This window comes from Ranitomeya imitator, chromosome 10, assembly GCF_032444005.1.
Source record: "Ranitomeya imitator isolate aRanImi1 chromosome 10, aRanImi1.pri, whole genome shotgun sequence".
Lineage (NCBI taxonomy): Eukaryota > Metazoa > Chordata > Amphibia > Anura > Dendrobatidae > Ranitomeya > Ranitomeya imitator.
The window spans coordinates 49,000,420-49,023,536 of record NC_091291.1 but is presented as its reverse complement, the minus strand read 5'-3'; positions in this window follow the sequence as shown (position 1 = coordinate 49,023,536).

Sequence of the window (23,117 nt, the reverse complement as noted above, 5' to 3'; positions counted from 1 at the left end):
ATTTCGCATGCTCTTGATTAGGTATGTCCAAAGGGAGGGGGAGTCCGTGACTCAATACATGAACGTGCTACAGGAGATCCATACTGCAATTAAGAAAGATGGGATAGGTGTAGGACCCCCTGACATAGTCCTGCAAGACCAGCTAGTGACAGGCTTTAGTGATGCGCTGCTTAAGCAAGCCTTGCATGAGTGCCTGCGAGCTAACCCGCGCATTACTTTTTCAGAGATGGGGCAGAAATGTGCAAAAGAGAGCAGGAGCAGGGGACCTCAGCCTTGGCAGAGATGGTCTGGAGCTGTAATGTATAAGAATTAGATCTGTCTCTTTAAGAAAGCGAGGGCGGGAGTTGAGAGGTGTTTCAGTTTCAGTTCTAGCCTGAGGAGGAAATCTTATGCTGCTGTTATGCTTTGTGCTGGAGGAAAAGAGAAGAATAATATACAGTTAAAGCTTACTCTCTGTTAAATTCCTTACACCGTGTGGACATTACAACTGGCGACGAGGATGGGATTGAATCACCTGCTTCTGTGAGTACTGACCCCTGCTTTACTGCTTCACACGCCAGCGCCACTGAGAGACTCCATCATGGCTGAATACTTGCACATGTTCCCACAGTTTGATGTGACTGATGTCACTAATCTCTCTCATAACTGGAGAAAATGGTTAAATCGATTTGAGAATTTCCTGGAAGCAATAGATATAAAAGAGGAGAACAGAAAAAAAGCTGTGTTCCTGCATTGCGCGGGCACAGGAGTCTATGACATATACAGCACATTACCAGCAGCGGAGACAGACACGTACAGCAAATGCTCCAAAGCTCTCACTGACTACTTCAACCCTAAACAAAACATCAGATATGAAAGATACAAGTTCAGGATTGCTAAGCAGCTTCCAGAAGAATCCATAGACACCTATGTCACCCGGCTAAAAGAACTAGCACATGGGTGTGCATTTACTGACGTAGATGATGAAATCCTAACTCAAGTAATTGTCACCTGCTCGTCTAATACCATAAGGCGTAAAGCTCTGCGGCAGGATCTCTCTCTGCATGATTTACTCAAGATGGCCCGTGCTATAGAGATAGCAGATCATCAGGCAAGTGCAATGGAGAATGGGGATAATTTACATGTGCATAATCTCAAACAGAACAGTGCACAAGGCAAGCAGGCCCCGCAACAGAAGAAATGTTATAGATGTGGACAAGATTTCCCTCACCACAAGAACAAATGTCCAGCTATAGGACAAACTTGCAGTAAATGTGGAAAAGGGAACCATTTTGCAGTAGTCTGCAAATCAGCGCCCAACAAGTCTCCTCTGTCAATTACAAAGCCTGCAAATATAAAAATGGTAAATCAGGATATAGGAGAAATGTCTGTGGCTGAGAACTATGTGTTCACGACGTCTGCCACTGGCTCAGTGCAGTCTCCATGTATTACACTCACCATCTGCAACACGGATATCACCTTTACCATAGATACAGGAGCTTCGGTGGATATCATAGACAGCAATACTTATGAACAGTTGAAAACAAAGCCAGTCTTACAGCAAGTGCATACTAAAATCTTCCCATATGGATCTAAAACACCTCTAGTTACAATGGGACAATTTGATGCTGAACTTAGCTATAAAGAAAATAGGCAGAAAACCACTTTTCACACATTACAAGGATCCGGAGGCTGTCTTCTCAGCTATCACACTGCCTTGAAGCTAGGACTCATCCAGATTGTTCATACCATAACCGACCCTGCGGACGTGGATGTACAAGCCATGGTGAACAGTTTTCCCTCCCTATTTAGTGGATTAGGAAAATTAAAGGACTCTCAAGTGCATCTTCATGTGGATGACAGTGTCCGTCCAGTAGCCCAGGCTCACAGGCGTATTCCATTTCACCTGAGAAAGAAGGTAGAAAAGGAACTCCAATTACTCATGGATGATGATGTCATTGAAACTGTTTCTGGTCCCACTCCATGGGTCTCTCCACTTGTGGTAGTTCCAAAACCAAAGACTCCAGAGCAGGTGAGACTGTGTGTTGACATGCGCCTGCCCAACACTGCTATTCAAAGGGAAAGACACATCTCACCCACAATTGATGACATTATTAATTTATTAAATGGAGCAACTGTTTTTTCAAAGCTCGACCTCAATAAGGGCTATCATCAATTAGAATTGAGTCCAGAATCCAGATACTTAACAACATTTTCCACCCATGTGGGTCTCAGAAGATACAAAAGATTGACGTTTGGGGTCTGCTCAGCAGCAGAAATTTTTCAAGATACGATAAGGAGCGTCATTCAACATATTCCAAATGCCTTTAATTACAGTGATGACATACTGGTTTTTGGGAAAACTCAAGCTGAACATAATCGTGCTCTATATGCTACTGTATCTTTGAATGTCTGCTCTCTGCTGGACTCACTTTAAACAAAGAAAAATGCGAATTTGATAAAAATTCATTGGAGTTCTATGGTCACATTTTCTCGGCGGAAGGAGTACGACCTGATCCCAAGAAAGTGGAATCCATCAGAGCAGCTTCAATTCCACAGGATGCCAGTGAAGTGCGCTCTTTTCTTGGAATGGCAAGTTACTGTGCTAGATATATTCCAAATTTTTCGACAATCAGCACTCCATTAAGGGAACTTACGAAACAAAATTGCGTTTTTCAATGGTCCCAAGACTGTCAGGCCTCTTTTGAAACAATCAAAAAGGAACTCTGCTCAACAACCACCATGGCCTATTTTGATCCAGCTCTTCGAACCGAACTGATTGTGGATGCTAGTCCCGTGGGACTGGGTGCAATTTTAGCACAATACAAGGATGACAATCAAAGTCCCCACATAATTTCTTATGCAAGTAAAAGCTTAACAAGCACTGAAAGAAAGTATTCACAACCTGAAAAAGAAAGCTTGGCAGTCGTCTGGGGATGTGAACACTTTCACTTATTTCTCTATGGCGCTCCCTTCACCATTGTCACAGATCATCAAGCTCTCCTTACAATTTTTGGAAATCCCCGAGCTAAAATGCCAGCACGGATTGAACGATGGGGTCTATGTCTACAGGACTATAATTACAAAATTGTTCACAAACCTGGAAAATACAGCAATCCGGCTGATTATCTCTCAAGACATCCCACGAATGATGATTTACCTGTGCATTCCTCCATTGAAGAATACATCCACTTTGTTGCAGCTCACGCCATGCCAAAAGCACTTTCTGTTGATCAGTTTGTGAATACGACAACAAGTGACAAGACACTCTGTGCCTTAATACAAATTATTCAAAATAGAAGGTGGCATGAAATTCAAAAGAAAAAATTTCCTGAAGATGGGATTGATCTGAAAGAGTTAAAACTATTTTCAAATGTACGTGAGGAATTATCAGTCACTGAAGATCAACTCATCCTTCGTGGTACCAAACTGGTTGTACCTAAGGCCTTGCGCAACCTAGTCATACAAATAGCACACGAAGGTCATCTAGGAATTGTTGGCACAAAAAAGTTACTCAGAGAAAAAGTGTGGTTCCCAAATATGGATAAATTGGTGGAAGAGAAGATTAGACATTGCTCCACTTGTCAATTAATTACTCCATCATCAACTCTAGAGCCATTACAAATGTCTCCGTTACCCACTGCTGTATGGGAGGAAGTGGCAGTCGACATATATGGACCATTACCAAATGGCCAATACATTCTAGTAACAATTGATGAATATTCTAGATACCCTGTCATTTCATTCATCTCTTCAACGTCTGCTAATAGTGTCATACCAGAACTGGACGACATATTCTCTGCATATGGCATTCCAAGAGTGGTCAAAACAGATAATGGACCTCCATTCAATGGACATGTGTTTGCACAGTTTTCTGAATACTTGGGGTTCGGCCACAGAAAAATCACACCTTGCTGGCCGCAAGCTAATGGAATCGTAGAACGTTTCATGCGCACCATGGGGAAACGAATCAAGGCAGCTAGCCTGGAGCACACCCCACTGAAACAGTCACTATACAAATTCCTGCGCAATTACCGCAACACGCCACATTCCACCACTAATGCTGCGCCATCTCATCTAATGTTCAGCAGAACTCTTCGTACACGGATCCCTGATGTGACCAGTCATCCCTTACCAAATGACTCTTCAGTGCGATCAACGGATTTCTTTAACAAGCAAGCCATGAAACATTATGCAGACATAAGGCGACGGGCACAACCATGTGCCATCAAAAGAGGTGATATGGTTGTTGTGCGTCAAAAATCAACCAACAAAACCTCAGCTGTATATAGTCCTGCAAAATATAATGTTACTGAGAGAAAAGGCAGTATGGTCACGGCTGAGCGAGACGGACACTCCATCACTCGAAATTCCTCACATTTTAAAATCATACCGCAGAACAATGGTAATGAACTCCCACCAGTGGAAGATTTGATACCCGACGGTGGAGAGGACCAACAAGAGGTGACTGATCCGTCAGCACTGGACACCCCCAATGAACGCAGACATTACCCTACACGGGAAAGAAGGGCTCCATCGAGACTTATTGAAGAGATATAGTTTAAAAAAAAAGGGGAATAAGACAATACAGACATATGGTTTTTCTTGGACATTTTCGTGTTGTTACATTGTCAATATTTGTTTTAGGTTGTTAATATATGTATATAAAAAAAAAAAAAAGGGATGATGTAATGTATAAGAATTAGATCTGTCTCTTTAAGAAAGCGAGGGCGGGAGTTGAGAGGTGTTTCAGTTTCAGTTCTGACCTGAGGAGGAAATGTTATGCTGCTGTTATGCTGTGTGCTGGAGGAAATGAGAAGAATAAACTACAGTTAAAGCTTACTCTCTCTTAAATTCTTTACACCGTGTGGACATTACAGGAGCCACGAAGTATATACCCAGAACGAGGAAGAGCTGGAGTGGTCCAGCAAATTACGACAGGGAATGCAGAAAATTAGGGCAGAAATTAAGAGCCTGAAGGAAGTCCTTGTTGTTTCCTTGGGGTCCACTCCCATAACCTGGGGTAACTTATGTCGAGAGAAGAAAGACATTAGAGGAGAGATACGGAGCATAAGAAAAACTCCAACAGCAGCCCCAAAATTTACTTCCAGATCCTGGGGTAAAGAGCGACAATGGAGGTGATATGCCTCTCAAGGAGGACAGAGATCCAGACCGAAGTGCCCACCAGACAGGCTTGGAAGAGAGTGTTGGAAGAATGGGGAACCTGTCGAGAAGTTGTCCTACAAGAGACAGCCGACAGCGGAGATGTCCTCACCTCTCCGAAGGTCCTGCTCACTGGAGAGAATACCGCACCTAGAAGAAATGGTACGGTGAGCAAAGGAGAACCCCACCCAGAGCAAAACAGAGCCATGACTTTGGATGCTGAGAAGAGAGGGAGGTGGTGTTGGCTGTCCACGGTGAGATGTCTGCGCTGCTCAGGCATGTGGAGGCGAATTGGGTGGAACGCCAAATTGGATCCAATGGGCCCATCTGTTAGGATCAACCCTAAGGGAAACAAGAGGAGTCTACCCGAATAGTCCACTGAAGTATGTCGTTTTCCTGCCTGTTGGAAGATCCCAAAGGAGGGGAACAAGTGCAAGGTGTCCCTGAAACGCCCACTCCCACGTTTGCCGATTGTGAGGAGGAAGAACCGATTGCTCTCTGAAGTGAATGCTTTGCCGCCCGACAGTCCAGTGGAAGAACGTAGGCCTGAAACTCGGACGTACTCCTGTCCTCTACGACTCAATCTTAGGTTGTGAGTACTTAAAGCAAATTTAAGAGGAGACTCCAAGAACTCAGTATGACCACACAGAGAAATCTTTCCTTTGTCTGAATGTAGTGCAAGAGAGGCAGAAATGGATGCGAAAACTGTGGGCATCTGTCCCACCTTCGGAGGACATAATGGAACACGTAGAGGTCTCACCTGTGGAATGGCGAGCTAAAGGAGAGGGTGAGTATAAGGGGGATGACTGCACCACAGGTACCTGCTTGCCGAGGCCAGAACTGTCGAGGCTGCATCCCCTGTTTCCAGGGCTAAGCAATAGCAAGCCAAACCATCCTCCTGACCGAGCTGGGTGGGGAGATAAAAGGAGAAAACGCATGAAGCAGAGTAGTTTGGCGCCAACCCAGGGCAAGCGCACAGGGAGGTGAGCGGCGCACTCTGCTTCTCGCTCCCCCCACCAAGTACCAATGCTGAGGCAGCCAACATCAACTGCAAAGGGACCGCACCAGAGAAAGTGAGAAGCTAGGAGTGCTGTGGCAATCCAGAGAAAGAGGGACGGCTGCGCTCAGGGACACCGTGTGTTCAGCAGCAGCCAGGGAGAGAAAAGCTCCATCCTGGGAGCACCAGACCAGCGTAGGTCACCGTCCGCCATCTCCTGCTGCCAGCTTTGGGGACAAGAGAGAGAAAGATGTGCAATGTGAGCCCAGTGACTACCAGGGAAGAAGGTGCTGTACAGTCTGTGTCTGTCAGTACAGCGCACGTTATATATATGTCGAGCCACGTTGGGCTTGTGCAGGACCATGGCTCAAACCCAAGCACGGCCACCGCTGACTGCGAGGAGAGACGTTCAGGGTGCACGTTGGTCAAAACGGAGCAAGGTGTTGGACGTACCGGGCAAGTGAGTACTGCGTGCGTGGTGCCAGAGAGAGATAGGGTGCAGGACTATTTGTTTCTGCCCACATTGCCAGACATTGCCACACCATTCGTCCAGGATCCTGCCAGCATTGTGACCTTGTCTGCGTTGGCCGCAGCCACTTATGGACCAGGGGCCCAGTGGAAGGTACCAGAAACCGACCACTGCCGACAGAAGACACACCACCATTACCAGCAGGATCTTCTTGGACAAGCACCGCACCAGCTGTTGTCATCGATACAACTTTGAAGGAGCATCTACAGTCTGTGAAACTTTGACACAAATAGTGTACAAAAGAGCTGTTGTTGCTAAATCTACTGTTTTTCAACCCTGCATATCCTTTTGCCATTTAACGGTTTATTTCCCTGCTTAACCCTTTACCTCCCTATGTGGAGTATTCCCCTGTTTTTGTTAACCCTTGCTATGCCTCCTGTCCGTCAATGTATCCCACAGCCTGCTTATAAATGCATAGGCAAACAGTATGGGAGTACCAACTTCCTAATAATGGGAACATTGCTTTCAGGTGGCCATCCTGTGTGAGGGAATGCCAGGGCCATAGTTGTGGCTGAGGTTAAAGGCCTTTGCGCTCCCTGGCCTCCCATCACATGCAAAGAACATTTATGAGGTTACTTGCCTCTGTTATCCGCACACTCTGGGTCACTTCTGAGCTGCTGCAGATCCCCTTTGCACGATTGCACACAAATTGAGACACAGTCTTTCTTAAACTTCATGCATAAAACTTTACTTGCTTCTGTTCACATCCTTCTCAGTTACATCTACAGTCCACATCCTCCACTTTCCCTGCTTCTCCTCTCACGGCCTTCAGTATGTGCTTAGGTACCTCTCACGGTAACACAGCATCCTCCCTGTCCAAATTCACTATGCTTGGGGTTCCCTGTGCCATTTTGCACTGGATCTGAGAGCATCAGCCCATGCGATAAGTTGCCACATTATGGAGCCACCTGCGTCATCATACGGTCCTGGCCTTGCTTTCAGTTTTTGTTCCAACACTGCTGTAAGCCCGATGCTCAGCTATACTTCAGGCCCTGTGCGCCCTGGATGGCTGGAGTCCTGTACCTTAACATTGTGGAGCTACAGGGTAGCTTGGGCTCTGGCGCCCTTCCAAGCTGCCTGTGCACCCCGGTCCCTACTGATTTTAACTAGGAAACTGTTCCTACCTTACCCCAGCAAACTACTCCTATGGTTAACTATTTACATCAGTTATTATAATACTGTGTCATGGGCCCCATCCAGTGGGCCGAACAGGGCACTACGCTTTCCCTATGCTCATCATTATGTGTTAGCAAAACATTGATATGTACATGCACAGTTTTACAAGAAGGTAACATTTACATGGAGGGAGGGAATATCACAAGGTCTCGGTATACCACTTAAACCTGTACGTCTATTCAAAAGGTTATTGGGGTGCATCTAAATTTGGTGCAGGGCAGGCCTTGCATTCAATGCATATGTAAACACTATGGGAGTACCAACTTCCTTCTAATGGGAACATTGCTTTCAGGTGGCCCTCCTGTACGTCTCTTCAAATGGTGCCTGGGGTGCGTCCAAATTTGGGGCAGGTGTTGCAATCACTGCATAGGCAAACAGTATGGGAGGACCAACTTCCTTATAATGGGAACATTGCTTTCAGGTGGCCCTCAAGTACGTCTCTTCCAAGGGTTATTGGGGTGTGCCCAAATTTGGAGCAGGTGTTGCAATCACTGCATAGGCAAACAGTATAGGAGTACCAACTTCCTGATAATGGGAATATTGCTTTCAGGTGGCCCTCCTGTAGGTCTCTTCAAAGGGGTATTGGGGTGCGTCTAAATTTTGGTCAGGCCTTGTATTCACTGCATAGACAAACAGTATGGAAGACCCACTCGATAATTATGAGAACATTGCATTCAGGAGGCCCTCCTGTACGTCTTTTCAAAGGGGTATTGGGGTGTGTCCTAATTTTTGGCAGCCCTGCCACTCACCGTGTAGGTAATAACAATATAAGAGACCCACTGTTTAATAATGGGAACAACACAGCATAGCCGGATGATGGATGAATAGTAAATGCCGCCTGATGTCCCTATAGAAATAGGCTTTGTGACTTTCGGTGTCCCGCCTTCATAAATGAAACAGGATGTGTCCGATGATGTGTCACACACCACATGGCCAGATAAGGTTGTAAAATGTTAAAATAACATTTCCCAGTGAATGCATTTTCCTTGGTTGAAAGCAATGTTAGATTTAAAAATGCATCAAAAACGCTATGTGTGAACATACCCCAAGTTGTGGAGGAGCATTTTTGTTTTTGGTTATTTATTTTGCCTTGCATACAAGTCATTACCCTTGAAAAGATGTTCCTTTACATATTTCCCAGGAAAATCCATATTGGTTTCATTTTTCTTTTTTGTATTGTGAGTTTGCAAAAGTGGCGTCAAACTCTGACAACATTGATCAGAGCAATGACCTAGGAGTCAGAAATGCTCCCAGGCATCTTCCCCATGATGCTCCCATGTCATTTGAGCACTGTTCCCATCAATTTCTGCAATTTCTAGTCTCTCTAAAGACGGCCGGGGGCCACGGGAAAAGGGTTGTGGTGTTTCCCATAGACTTACATTGGGCTTGCTGCTTGAGTCGAGCAGCCAAGCATTTCAATATGCTCGACCAGGGCAATGAGCACCCAAGCATTTTAGTGCTCACCCATCGCTAGCAACCATCTATCTAACTAGCTACAATGTGAGATACAGAAGGCTTTTCCACATTTAGCTACTGATATAATATTATTTAGAATGCTATACTGGTGCATGGAGCACAATAGAAGCAGTGCACCACACACTTGTAGGACATGTGCCCCGACTAGTTTGTCTGAGAACCTCAGTGATGCCCCCCCCAAAAAAATCTAGAAGGTAAATTTTACAGCCACACTTGACGCTGTCTACCTGACTGATGTACAATCGCCTAACTAAATAGCTGAAATCTTGATGCAAACAGTGCCAGAGTCAGGAGCAGCCTCTCTGCACTGTATCAGTGTCAAAATGGCGCTAAAACAAGATGTCCACTCTTTATATGGAGAGGGACATGTGATTTCAGCAGCCAATGACACAAGCCGTTGTGTCAGGACATTGTGGGGAAAAAAATGACTGCTGTGCTTCCAAGAGCACCACGCCTCTGAGCTCTGCAACCCTCTCGCCTCATCAAAACCGTGCCAAACGCTCACGATACACCACCATTATCATTGCTAAAGTGCGGAAAATATTTTGATTGCAACGCAAATATTTTCCCGCACTTTTGCCGAATGTTACCGATTTTATGAAATTTTGTTTGGATTTACGATCACGAATCCTAGTGTGCCATATGTTAGGGGTCGAGTTCCTGCCTCTGCACAGGAGGAATCTCGGGCCATCTCCGCTGCGGTCTCCCATTCTTCTCCTGCCGCAGTGGAGCTTGCTCAGCAGAGACGTCGATCCCAGCGTCTCGCTCAGTCTGACTCTGTGCTTAGAGTTACTGCTGCGTTTCTTGCTTCTCCCATTGAAGTCAGTGCTGGGCAGCGGCGAGCGGACGTTTCTGGGGCTAAGTCCTGCTTTTCACATTCTGAGCATGCCCAGAGTAAGATCTCTCAGTGGAGATCGAGGGTCACATGATCAGATACTGCAGCTAAGGTCCTTGTAGCTGCTAGGACTAAATCCTGCTTTGCACTCTGAGCATGCCCAGGGCGAGATCTCTCAGTGGAGATCCAGGGTCACATGCTCAGGTGCTGCAGCACTCCATTGGTCCTTCTTTGGAAAGTCCTAAACATGCTGCAGCTATTTAAGCCTCGCATGGCCGCACGGCCATGTTTAACAATGATAAATGTAAGGTTATACACATGGGAAGAGGGAATCAATATCACCATTACACACTGAACGGGAAACCACTGGGTAAATCTGACAGGGAGAAGGACTTGGGGATCCTAGTTAATGATAAACTTACCTGGAGCAGCCAGTGCCAGGCAGCAGCTGCCAAGGCAAACAGGATCATGGGGTGCATTAAAAGAGGTCTGGATACACATGATGAGAGCATTATACTGCCTCTGTACAAATCCCTAGTTAGACCGTACATGGAGTACTGTGTCCAGTTTTGGGCACCGGTGCTCAGGAAGGATATAATGGAACTAGAGAGAGTACAAAGGAGGGCAACAAAATTAATAAAGGGGATGGGAGAACTACAATACCCAGATAGATTAGCGAAATTAGGATTATTTAGTCTAGAAAAAAGACGACTGAGGGGCGATCTAATAACCATGTATAAGTATATAAGGGGACAATACAAATATCTCGCTGAGGATCTGTTTATACCAAGGAAGGTGACGGGCACAAGGGGGCATTCTTTGCGTCTGGAGGAGAGAAGGTTTTTCCACCAACATAGAAGAGGATTCTTTACTGTTAGGGCAGTGAGAATCTGGAATTGCTTGCCTGAGGAGGTGGTGATGGCGAACTCAGTCGAGGGGTTCAAGAGAGGCCTGGATGTCTTCCTGGAGCAGAACAATATTGTATCATACAATAATTAGGTTCTGTAGAAGGACGTAGATCTGGGGATTTATTATGATGGAATATAGGCTGAACTGGATGGACAAATGTCTTTTTTCGGCCTTACTAACTATGTTACTATGTTACTAGTATTGTCTTGTAAATATGTGTGTGTGTTGTGAGTGAAAGTCGCTCTTTAAATAACCCTCCCTATTGAATGTCTGTTCGCGGAAGGTGTATGTTTGCTATCTAGCGCCCGACTTATCCAACAGCACGAAACACACATTACAGCTACCAGTTGCTGTGTCCGCCAGTACGGCGCCGTGTGCTTGCTCTGCGCTTTCCTGACCCAAGCCTGGGTGGTTAGTGGCGTCCGTCAGTGCGGCACCGCACGCACTCTTGTGCCTTTATATTATTATTTATATTCCTCTGACACACCCAGTTGTGGTGTTGTGCCAGCAAGTGTCTAATCGGACTTCAATCCTGTGTAGGGGTTGAGTTCGCTGACTTCTTGCTCGCGCTTTATGTGCGGTACTGCGGTCCTGTGACGCAACAGGATCGCTTCCTTCACGCAGGGTGAAGTTAACCCATGTGTGTATACTTAGTACCGCCATATAGTCCGTCTTACTAGCAGCAGGGTCTTTTACCTGCACGGTGGACCTCGGACGGCGAACGCACCTAATACCATTACACCTTATACTTGGTGCGTTCCGCCAGTCCTAACACCATATTTGTGCTGAATTTATGTTTGGCGATCATTTTCCAAACAAATTCGCTCATCTCTATTCATTAGTGTCAGTGCGAACTATCTGTCAACATTTGAATTAAATTAAATGCTATGGCAAGAGACCTAGGAGAGCCCACCTGCTGACACAGAAACATAAAAAGCTAGACTGCAATTTGCCAAAATGTACGTGCGTATGCCAAAATCCTTCTGGTAAAGCATATTGTGGACAGGTGGGACCAAGATACAGCTTTTTTGTAAAGCACATCATTGTACTGTTTACCAAAAACAAAATAAGGCCTACAAAGAAAAGAACACTCTACAGTCAAAAATAGTGGTGGTTTAAAGCTGTTTTGGGGTTGTGTTTCTGCCTCTTGTATTGGGTGCCTTGACTTTGTGCAAGGCATCATGAAATCTGAAGATTACAAAACGATTTAGGGTCGCAATGTAATGTTCATAGTCAGAAAGCTGGGTTTGCATCCTAGGTCATGGGTCTTCCGGCAGGACAATGACCCTAAAAATGCTTAAAGAAGCGCCCACAATTGGATAGAAACAAAGCTCTGGCGAATTCTGAAGTGGCAGCAATGAGTCTGGATCTAAATCCTGTTGAACACCAGTAGAGCGATCTCAAAATTGTTGTTGGTAAATGGCGCCTTTAAATATGAGAGACCTTGAGTAGTTTGCAAAAGAAGAGTGGTCCAAAATTCCAATTGAGAGGTGTAAGAAGCTTGTTGATGGACATACTGTTTAAAGTAATTGATTGCAGTTATTTATTCCAAAAGGAGTGTAATCAAATATTACATTGAGGGTGCTAATGTGGCGCCCCTGGGGTCCAGTCGCCATAGAGATACTTCACCTCAACCAGAGGTGTGGTATCCTACTCTCAGATAAGGAAGGAGTACTACCCAGGACTCTAACACTCACATCCAACAATCACCAGTTTAGTCGGGGCATTTGGGTGTACCCTTAGGGAGGATGACCTCATTCCAGGCTGGAAAGGAAAGGGTGCTGCGGAGTGGGTGGGGTAGGTAGGAAAAAGGGGAGGAGCTTACAAGGCTGGAGAACAGAGAAGAGGAGTCTGTGAGGAGAAGTGGAGCTGGGCAGACTTGTGGGTCTGCAGCTCCTGACAGACAGAGAATTGAGAGAAGCAGAGAGAAGCTCCCAGGACAGAAGGGGTCTCAGGGGCATGGGAAGTGCTGAAGCCACCCATGGGGCCCATATCCAGATGTGGAGGGACCAAGTCGTAGTCAGGGGACAGGCCCCAACTTAGTGAGAAGTGAGTACAGCTAAGAAACCAGAGGCTGTGGCTTTTGCAAGGATGAAAGCCACATACACCCATACTTTGCCAAAATGGCAGCTGTATAGGACCCAGGGGACTCAGAGGTTGTCGCCTGACCAGGTTCGTGGCTGCTGGCTTGGGACACTGAGGGTAGGGCACTGGGCAGGAGAAGTGGAAGCCAGCGTAGAGAGACGGCTAGAGAAAGGCATATGAAAGGAGTCCTCAAAAGGTGCATCCCAATCTACCTGTGAGTTTGCTGAACCACAAACTCAGACGACACAGCACACCTAGCTGGGTGCCATAAGGAACTGTGAGTAAAAGTCTGGAAACTGCACCTTCCTGTGTCCTTTGTGTTATTCCTATCACACTTGCCCAGCATAACCACCACCGCTATCTTATATCTCTACACTGCATCTGCCCAACTCTGCTGCCTCGCCATCTGCCCCAGAGGATCTGAAATGCAGCGTCAGCCACCATCTCATTGCCGAACACCATGGGTGGCGTCACATACATTTCCCCTTTTCCCCATAAACTTTATTCCCATTTCTCATTTTCCATTTACCACAAAAACAACGCTTGAGTATTGGACGCCCAGGGCCACGGACGGGGTCACTGCTGCCGTGACCTTCCCCTTTAAGAACTGCCATGTTGGGCCCGGTACTGAGTACTCCACGGCCCCATGGGGCGCTCCACTAACAATTTTGAGGGTTTTGTGTGAAATTTTGTCCAATTTGCCTTTTTTCTCTCTTTCTTTGTGTTGTTCCAATACACACAAAGGAAATTAACATGTGTATAACAAAACGTGTAATTGCAATAATTTTCTTGGAGAAATACTATTTGTGGTAACAAATTTGGCCATGTCTGGAACTTCTCTATGCACATTGTAATGGGCCCTCAGCTCCCCTATACACAATTTAATGGGCCTACAGCTCCGATATATACAGTATGATACCCGCACAGCTCCCCTATACACAGTATGGTGGGACCACAGCTCCCCTATCTATAATATAATGGTAGGATTTTCACTCTGTCCGAAGCCTTTATAGATTGTGAAAGCACGACATGCCTGCGCAGTCTGGACCCCACAGAGTTACGCATCTGGGGATGAGGATTGTGGCCCAGGAGATCGCGGTATACTTAAGCACTGAACGCACACTACAATCACAGGCACAACAACTTACCTATGAGGTATTGCCGTGAGGTGTCTTTGGGCCGGAGGCAGAGACATCAATCCTCCGTTGGAAATTACGCATGCGTATAGCACACTTCAGACACCTTTTTGTAAGGTACGCATCCGGGCCAGTGAATGGGAACCAGGATGGTAGCAGCACATGACAGAATTGGGGTGCAAGATGGGAGCAGCACATGATAGAATGGGGGCACAGGATGGGAGCAGCACATTACAAAATGGGGGTGCAGGATGTGGGCACCAAATGACAGGATGAGGGCACAGGAAGAGAGTAGCACATGACAAGATTGAGACGCACAAAACAAGATGAGGGCGCAGGATGGAGGCTGCACATGACAGGAAAGAGGCGCAGAATGAGAGCAGCATATAACAGGATGGGGGTGCAAGATGGTAGCAGCACATGACAAGATTAGGGCACAGGATGGAAGCAGCACATAACAGGATGGAGACCATATACCAATATAAATGCTCACCACCCGTGCATAGAGTGGGATCAATAACTAGTACTCAGTATAATGGGCCAACAGATGCCATATACACAGTATAAGGACCCCACGTCTCCTTTATATACAGTATGATGGGCTCAAGCTCCATTATACACAGTATGATTTCCCACAGCTCCCTATACACAGTATGATGCCCTCAATTCTCCCACAAAATACAGTACAATGACCTCCACGATAGTCCCCACTGAATACTGTCCCCAAGAGTAGAACCCACACTGTATAATGGCCCCCACATTGTATAATGACCTCCACAGTAGTCTGTACACTTTATGCTGGCCACCAGAGTAGCCCTCAAACTGTATAATGGCCTCCGCATTTGCTCAAATACTGTATAATGGCTCCAATGGTAGGCCTCAAACTGTATAATAGCGCTCATACTGTGTAACACTTTATGAAGACCCTCCACAGATGTCAATACAATGTATGAGGGGCTCACAGCGAGAAGGCTCCCCATACTGTATGATGGCCCCTTACTCAATATCATGGCTCCCATACTGTATAAGTAACCCCACAGGTTATCCCATATTGTATGATTGCCCCATGGTAGTCCTCAAACTGTATAATGGCCCCCTCTTTAGTTCCCACACTGTATAATGCCCCCTGCATTAGCCCTCAAACAGTATAATTGCCCCTACATTGACCCCCAAAATGTGCAATAGATTCTACACTTTAAGAGGAACCCACAGTAGTTCCTACAATGTATGAAGGCCCCCACACTGTTTCATGGTCTCCCACCGTAACCCCCACACTGTTTGAGGGCCCCCATACATCATATATTATTCACCTAATCCAGGATCCTTACAAGGGCCTTGCGGACCAAAGCGCTGGTATTATACAGCTGACGCATGGAGAGGACGTCCGTATCCCAGCATGCCACAATGACATCACCTCGCCAGGACTCTGACATCCTGTGCATGTGCTGGCGCCTTGGACACTGCATCCCCATGCCATTTTGGGGATTGTAGGCTTTAAGCGAATTGCGGTCTACAGAATGGAGAAAGGCAGTGCAGGAAGATCATGTATCCATGCTCTACCGCACAACTTAAAGGGAATCTGTCAGCAGGTTTTTTCTACCTTATCTGAGAGCAGCATAATGTAGGAAAAGAGACCTTGAATCCAATGATGTGTCACTTAGTTTACTTGGTGCAGTGGTTCTGAGTTCTGACACAAAGTTTTTAGATACAGCAATGCAGCAGAGCTGAGAAAGCTAACCCCGCCCACACTAGACTCCCAATTTGCATTTTGTACAGACAGTGAGCTTCTATCGGAGAAGGTGACAGTATCAGACTATCTTGTATGCACTGGTGTAGCTTCTGTAGTCCAATGATCACCAGGTGAAAAAACCTTCAGTTTAAGTAAACAACAGCACCCAGCCAGACATTTGACACAACATTGAAATCTGTATTTATTATTATTATTATTTATATAGCACCATTAATTCTATGTTGCTGTACATGAGAAGGGGTTACATCAAAATACAAATATCACTTACAGTAAACAAACTAACAATGACAGACTGGTACAGAGGGGCGAGGACCCTGCCCTTGCGGGCTTACATTCTATAGGATTATGGGGAAAGAGACAGTAGGTCAAGGGTTGCAGTAGCTCCAATGGTGTTGAGGTGGCCGTGTGGTCTTTATAGGCTGTGAGCTTCCTTGAAGAGGTGGGTTTTCAGGTTTCTTTTGAAGGATCCAAAAGTAGTGGATAACCGGATGTGTTGAGGCACTGAATTCCAGAGGATGGGTGATATTCGGGAGAAGTCTTGGAGGCGATTGGGTGAGGAGCGAATAAGCGTGGAGGGAAGGAGGAGGTCTTGGGAGGACCGGAGATTACGTGAGGGAAGATATTGAGAGATTAGTGTGGAAATATATGGAGGAGAAAGGTTATGGATGGCTTTGTAGGTCAGTATTAGTAATTTAAACTGGATACGCTGGGAAATTGGGAGCCAGTGAAGGGATTTGCAAAGAGGGGAAGCAGGAGTGTTGCGAGGAGAGAGATTAATTAGTCGGGCAGCAGAGTTAAGGATGGACTGGAGAGGTGCATGAGTGTTAGAAGGTAGGCCACAGAGGAGTATGTTGCAGTAGTCGAGGCGGGAGATGATTAGGGCATGCACAAGCATTTTGGTAGAGTGTGGGTTGAGGAAAGGAAGGATTCTGGTAATATTCTTGAGCTGGAGGTGACAGGAGGTGGCGAGAGCTTGGATGTGTGGTTTGATGGACAGGGCAGAATCAAGGGCTACTCCGAGGCAGCAGATTTTGGGGACAGGGGAAAGTGTGATTTCATTTATTTTGATAGATAGATCAGGTAGGGAAGATATGCGTGATGGAGGAAAGATAATGAGTTCAGATTTGTCCACTTTGAGCTTGAGGAAGCGAGAGGAGAAGGAGGATATGGCTGATAGACACTCTGGGATTCTGGAGAGCAGAGAGGTGACATCTGGGCCAGAGAGGTAGATCTGAGTGTCATCGGCATGTAGATGGTACTGGAAGCCATAGGACCTTATGAGTTGTCCCAGGCCGAGTGTATAGATTGAGAAGAGTAAGGGTCCTAGGACAGAGCCTTGGGGGACTCCAACAGAGGGGGGGCGAGATGAAGAGGTAGTATGGGAGTAGGAAACGCTAAATGTGCGGTTGGCAAGGTATGAGGAGATCCAAGATAGGGCAAGGTCTTTGACACCAAATGAAGAGAGGATCTGTAGTAGGAGGCAGTCAACTGTGTCGAAGGCAGAGGACAGGTCTAGGAGGATGAGTATAGAGAATTGTCTGTTAGCTTTGGCTGTAAGTAAGTCATTAGTAATTTTGGTCAGGGCAGTCTCAGTGAAATGTTGGGGGCGGAAGCCAGATTGTAGGTTGTCAAAGACAGAGTTAGATGCAAAGTGAGAGGAAAGTTCAGCACGGACGTGCTGCTCAAAGAGTTTGGAAGCAAATGGGAGCAAAGATATGGGGCGATAGCTGGACATACCGCTTGGGTCAAGGGATGGCTTTTTGAGGATAGGTGTGATAGTGGTATGTTTGAGGGGAAAGGTACCAGTAGTTAGGGATGGGATTAGTGTGGTGGTGAGGTTGGGGAGGAGGTTGGATGGGATGTGGTCAAGTGCACACGTGGTGAGGTGTGATTTGGAGAGAAGATGAGCAAGCTCCCCTTCAGAGATTTTGGAGAGTGAAGTTATGGGGTTTGGGTACTGGTCTCTCATACAAAGGGGTTGTGGTGGTTGGACAACAAAGACTTGCCTTGTTTTGTCTATCTTATATTTGAAGTGCGTAACAAAGTCCTCGGCAACGATTAAGGAACTCGAAGGGGGCAGTGGTGGGCGGAGGTGGGAGTTAAAAGTGTTGAACAACTGTTTGGGGTTGTGGGATAAGGAAGATACGAGGGTTGGGAAGTAGGCCTGTTTAGCAGATGTGAGAGCTGATTTGAATGCCAGTGTTGCTTGTTTGAGTGCAGTGAAATCATCTTGTGGATGCGTTTTCTTCCAACGCCGTTCTGCAAATCTCGATACTTGCCGAAGCTTTTTTAGTGATGTTATTGTGCCAGGGTTGTCTATTGGTTCGTCGCACTCTGCTATGCATGACAGGGGTGACCGTGTCAATGGCTGATGCAAGAGTGGCATTTTAGAAAGCAGTGGCAGTGTCTGTGCCATGGAGTGAGGATAGAGGACAGTGGTAGAATAGAGTCAGAGAGTGTGGGGGTATCTAGGTGTGCGAGGTTCCTGTGTGGGTGCGCATGGTGCTGGACATGGGTGACAGGTGAGGAGGACAGGGATGAGAAAGTGAGTAGATGGTGGTCAGATAGAAGGAGAGGGGAGGTTTTGAAATTAGATAGGGAGCATAAACGGGTGAAGACCAGGGCTAATGTGTGTCAGTCTGTGTGGGTGGCTGAGGACCACTGAGTAAGTCCAAAGGATGACATAAGAGACATAAGAGGCTGCTGACTGGTGGGTGTCAGTGGGGATGTTGAAGTCACCCATGATGATGGTGGGAATGTCAGCAGACAGAAAGTGAAGGAGCCAGGTGGAGAATTGGTCAATAAAGGCAGTGGTCGGGCCCGGAGATCGGAATATGATGGCCATTTGGAGGTTGTAGGGGGAGTAGATGTGGACAGAGTAGACTTCAAAAGAGGGGAGAATAAGGGAGGGTAGAGGTGGGATTGGGTTAAAGGTACAGTTGGAAGAAAGGAGAAGGCCCACTCCTCCACCATGTTTGTTGCCAGGGCGAGGAGTGTGGGTGAAGTGGAGGCCACCGTAACATAGTGCAGCAGGGGAGGCTGTGTTAGAGGGTGTCAGCCATGTTTCGGTGATGCCTAGAAAGAAAAGATTATGAGAGGTAAAGAGGTCGTGAATCACGTGGATTTTATTGCAGATGGAGAGGGCATTCCATAGTGATCCTGACAGATGGTGCAGTGGGGTGGGCGTCATGGGCACGGATTTGAGGTGGGCAAGATTTCGGGTGTTTATATTGGGTTGGGAGCGATAGGAGGGGTAGTAATGGGAGGTATGAGCTGTGGGGGCCCAGGGTTGGGAGATATGTCGCCAGCAGTGAGGAGAAGCAGAGAGAGACAGAGCAGGTGGGAGAAGGAGAATGGGCGGCTTGTTTTGTGTTTTATTAGGAGAGATCTGAGGTTGAGGAGTAGGTCAGCAGAGGTCAGGTGGGGAGGCAGGAGGGAAGGAGATATTATTACTTGATTAGGGGTTGCTGGGGTTTGAGGAGAGGGAGGAGTAAGGGAGCCAAAACTGTTAGAGCATATGTCAGCATGATGAGAATAAGTGTGGTGGAAAAGGAATGAAATTTAGTACAGTTATTAACAGTGGTTAGTCTTACCTTCTGTTCACTTCTGGCTCATTTCTGGCAAATTTCTGCTATAATATTTGCCATTATCCTTTAAGAGACATCCTTCTAGAGACAGACCAAGGTCCAGACAGACCTGTGTCTCTGAATTCATAACAGGCTAAGTGCTCATGAAATAGACCAGGTGTGATCAGGAGGGAGGGGCAGCAGGAAGACTGGTCACAGACACAGGAGGGGATTAATTAGAAGTCAGAGGGAAATAAGAAGGGAAGTCAAAAGGGAAAATGCAAAGGGAAATAGATCCAAATGGAAAGATAAAGCCAAACTGTGTATTGGCATCAAGGAATTAAAATGAGAAAACATGCAGGGGAAGGAAAAAAAAACAGTCATAGCAGCCAGCGGACATACCAGGAAGGAATAGCAGGGTGAGGAAGATCAGGTAAGTTGAGTGATGGTGATGGGATTGGGGTAGCAGCCAGCGGACATACCAGGAAGGAATAGTCAGTAACTTGCCAATGGCACCCATTGATATTTATATATGAGGTTTGCTCTGATAAAAATAAATATATTTTATTGTACATCTGATTGATTTTGATCCATGCAGTAAAATGGTATGAAAAAAAGAGAACAAAAATGACCTATGTGCTAGTAACAAAATGTTGTCTTGTTATCCTTTACCTGTTTTGTCATATCTAAGTCAAATAGTCCATTGGATATGCTAAAAAATGGAGTGTAGAGACAGACTTGCGGGAAAATACGAAAATGTAAAGTCTCTACACATGGAAAAATATCCACTTTCTATGTTACAGAGGTTGTCTAAGAGCCGACTAAATTGGAGCAAAACAAAAATAACAAAATAGACATTACTTACTTGTGAAAGTACGGGTTGATCCAGTTCCACCATTTATTGTCTACACAAAGCGTTAACTAGAGATTAGCAGATCAGGCAAAATTCAGATTTGCCTTTTTTCGCGGATTTTCTCGGAATGTACAATTCATAGAGAATCCAGACCCCCAATGTTCGATAAGCAACAAATGTAAAAAATAAAACAAATACTTAACCTCTCTAGCCTCCACACACCTCACCCTCACCCATCCGGTCGTCGCCGCATCTTCTTATTACTGCTGCGACTGCTGAATCCTCTTCTCAGGCTAGGCTGAGATCACCGTTTCCGATGAGACCCGGTAAGGGTTTCCGATGAGACCCGGCTTGTGATTGGTCACGTGAGCGGTCACATGGGCGGTAACGCGACCAATCACAAGCCGCGACGTCATCTAAGGTCCTTCAGGCGCTAATTCTTAGGAAGGAAGCGTCCGAGGGCGCGTCCGAGGGTGAGTATATTCCTAATAGGTATATACTCACCCTCGGATGCACCCTGGTTCTAACCCACAGCCTTCCTTCCTAAGAATCAGTGCCTGAAGGACCTTAGATGACGTCGCGGCTTGTGATTGGTCACGTGACGCCCATGTGACCGCTCACGCGACCAATCACAAGCCGCAACGTCATCGAAGGTCCTTCAGGCGCTCATTCTTAGGAAGGAAGGCTGCCGGTGAGAACCAGGGCGCGTCCGAGGGTAAGTATATCAATATTTTTTATTTTGATTCTTTATTTTACACTTAAATATGGATCCCAGGGCCTGAAGGAGAGTTTCCTCTCCTTCAGACCCTGGGAACCATTAGAAACCCAATGCACTGCATTGGGTTTCGTGTTTCGGCCGACCCCGACCCCCACTTTTCTATAGGATCGGCCGATTTCACTCGACCCGACTTTTGAAAAAGTCGGGTTTCGTGAAACCCGACCCGTTCCTATAAAAAGAAAAGTCGCTCAACCCTAGTAACAATCTATTGAGATCCCCACCTTGCGGAGGGAGTTTAACCCTTTCTAGACCGGCAAAACGCAACACTGCTGCATTACTTTCATGATGGGCCCGCAAGTGGTTAATCAAACGGGGGACCCCTTTACCAGTACTAATAGAGTTACAATGTTCTCTAAATCTAACAAAAAGGGGGCGGATAGTTTTACCGACATAATAAAATCTACAGGGACAAAAAATTATGTACACTACATGCGTTGATCTGCATGTTATTAAATCGCGGACTACATGACGAATAGGTCCTATCTGAATACACATATCCACCAAATGGAATTTACAGAAATTGCACTGACCACATTTAAAATTTCCCTGCGGGGTTCCTATTTGCAGCCAATTGTGTCTATCCGTAACCACTCTATTGTGGACCAAAATGTCCTTTCTGCCCCTTCGGCATGCAAAGAGTGGTTCGCGGCTAGTAGGATCTGTAAGAGCAAGATCTTTTCTAAAATATGCCAATTGTTTCTAATGGCTAATCTGATGCAGTTATCCATGGGGCCAAATTTAAAACTAAAAACAAATTTCTTCTGTATTGTCTTTTCTTGTTCAACCTTTTCACCTATACTCCCATCTACCTCAGCTTTTTTTCGTGCATTTTCCAACACATGTCGGGGATACCCTCGTGCTCTAAATCTGTTATAGAGTTCCTGGGATTGTTTTCTATAGCCTTCTTCACTATTGTTTATCCTTTTAACCCTCAGGAATTGACTGTATGGAAGGGAATTTTTTATGTAATGGGGGTGTGCGCAATTTTTTGTCCCTGTAGATTTTATTATGTTGGTAAAACTATCCGCCCCCTTTTTGTTAGATTTAGAGAACATTGTAACTCTATTAGTACTGGTAAAGGGGTCCCCCGTTTGATTAACCACTTGCGGGCCCATCATGAAGGTAATGCAGCATTGTTGCGTTTTGCCGGTCTAGAAAGGGTTAAACTCCCTCCGCAAGGTGGGGATCTCAATAGATTGTTACTTCAGAGGGAGGAAAAATGGATATTGCGAGCTAATGCCACAGGACCTTTAGGTCTCAATGAAAGATCGGACATGACAGTATTCTTGTAAATATAGTTAGTCTTTCCATAGTGCTGTACAATAGTTCATTTAATAGGTGTCACGTTACATTTGGTGTTGTTGTTTGCTTTTTATCATGTTTGTTCATTTTATCTGAATAGTAAGTGTCTTGTTATCTCGGCTGACGCTGGGTTAGGTGCGGTAACAATGTGGTGTTCTGGCCGCATAAAGTTCCCCTCCCCCCAGTCTTACCTTAGACCCGTAGAAGCGCATCAGCGCGAAACGGCCGTCGTCTCGTGACAACCACGTTCTCCTGTGAGACCTTGCTATACTTTTTATGCCACAATAAAGACTGAACACTGCTTTCGGATGGTGAGTGCTCCTTTCTATTTTTATTTTGTTGCATTGCATTTGAGATTTTCATTGTTACTTTTTTACACTTAAAAACTCTTAATTTTTGTTTAATTTACAATATTTACTGCACGTTTCTGGAATGCTAACCGGCTGACAAAGGGAGCAATCTCTCTTTGTCAAACTCCTCACATACCGCTGTCAGTAATGATATGTGAAAAAAGAGTCCTAGGATCAGAACTATCTCCAGTCCTAGAGTACACAACACAGCTAAGTAATATTTTAGAGCCAAC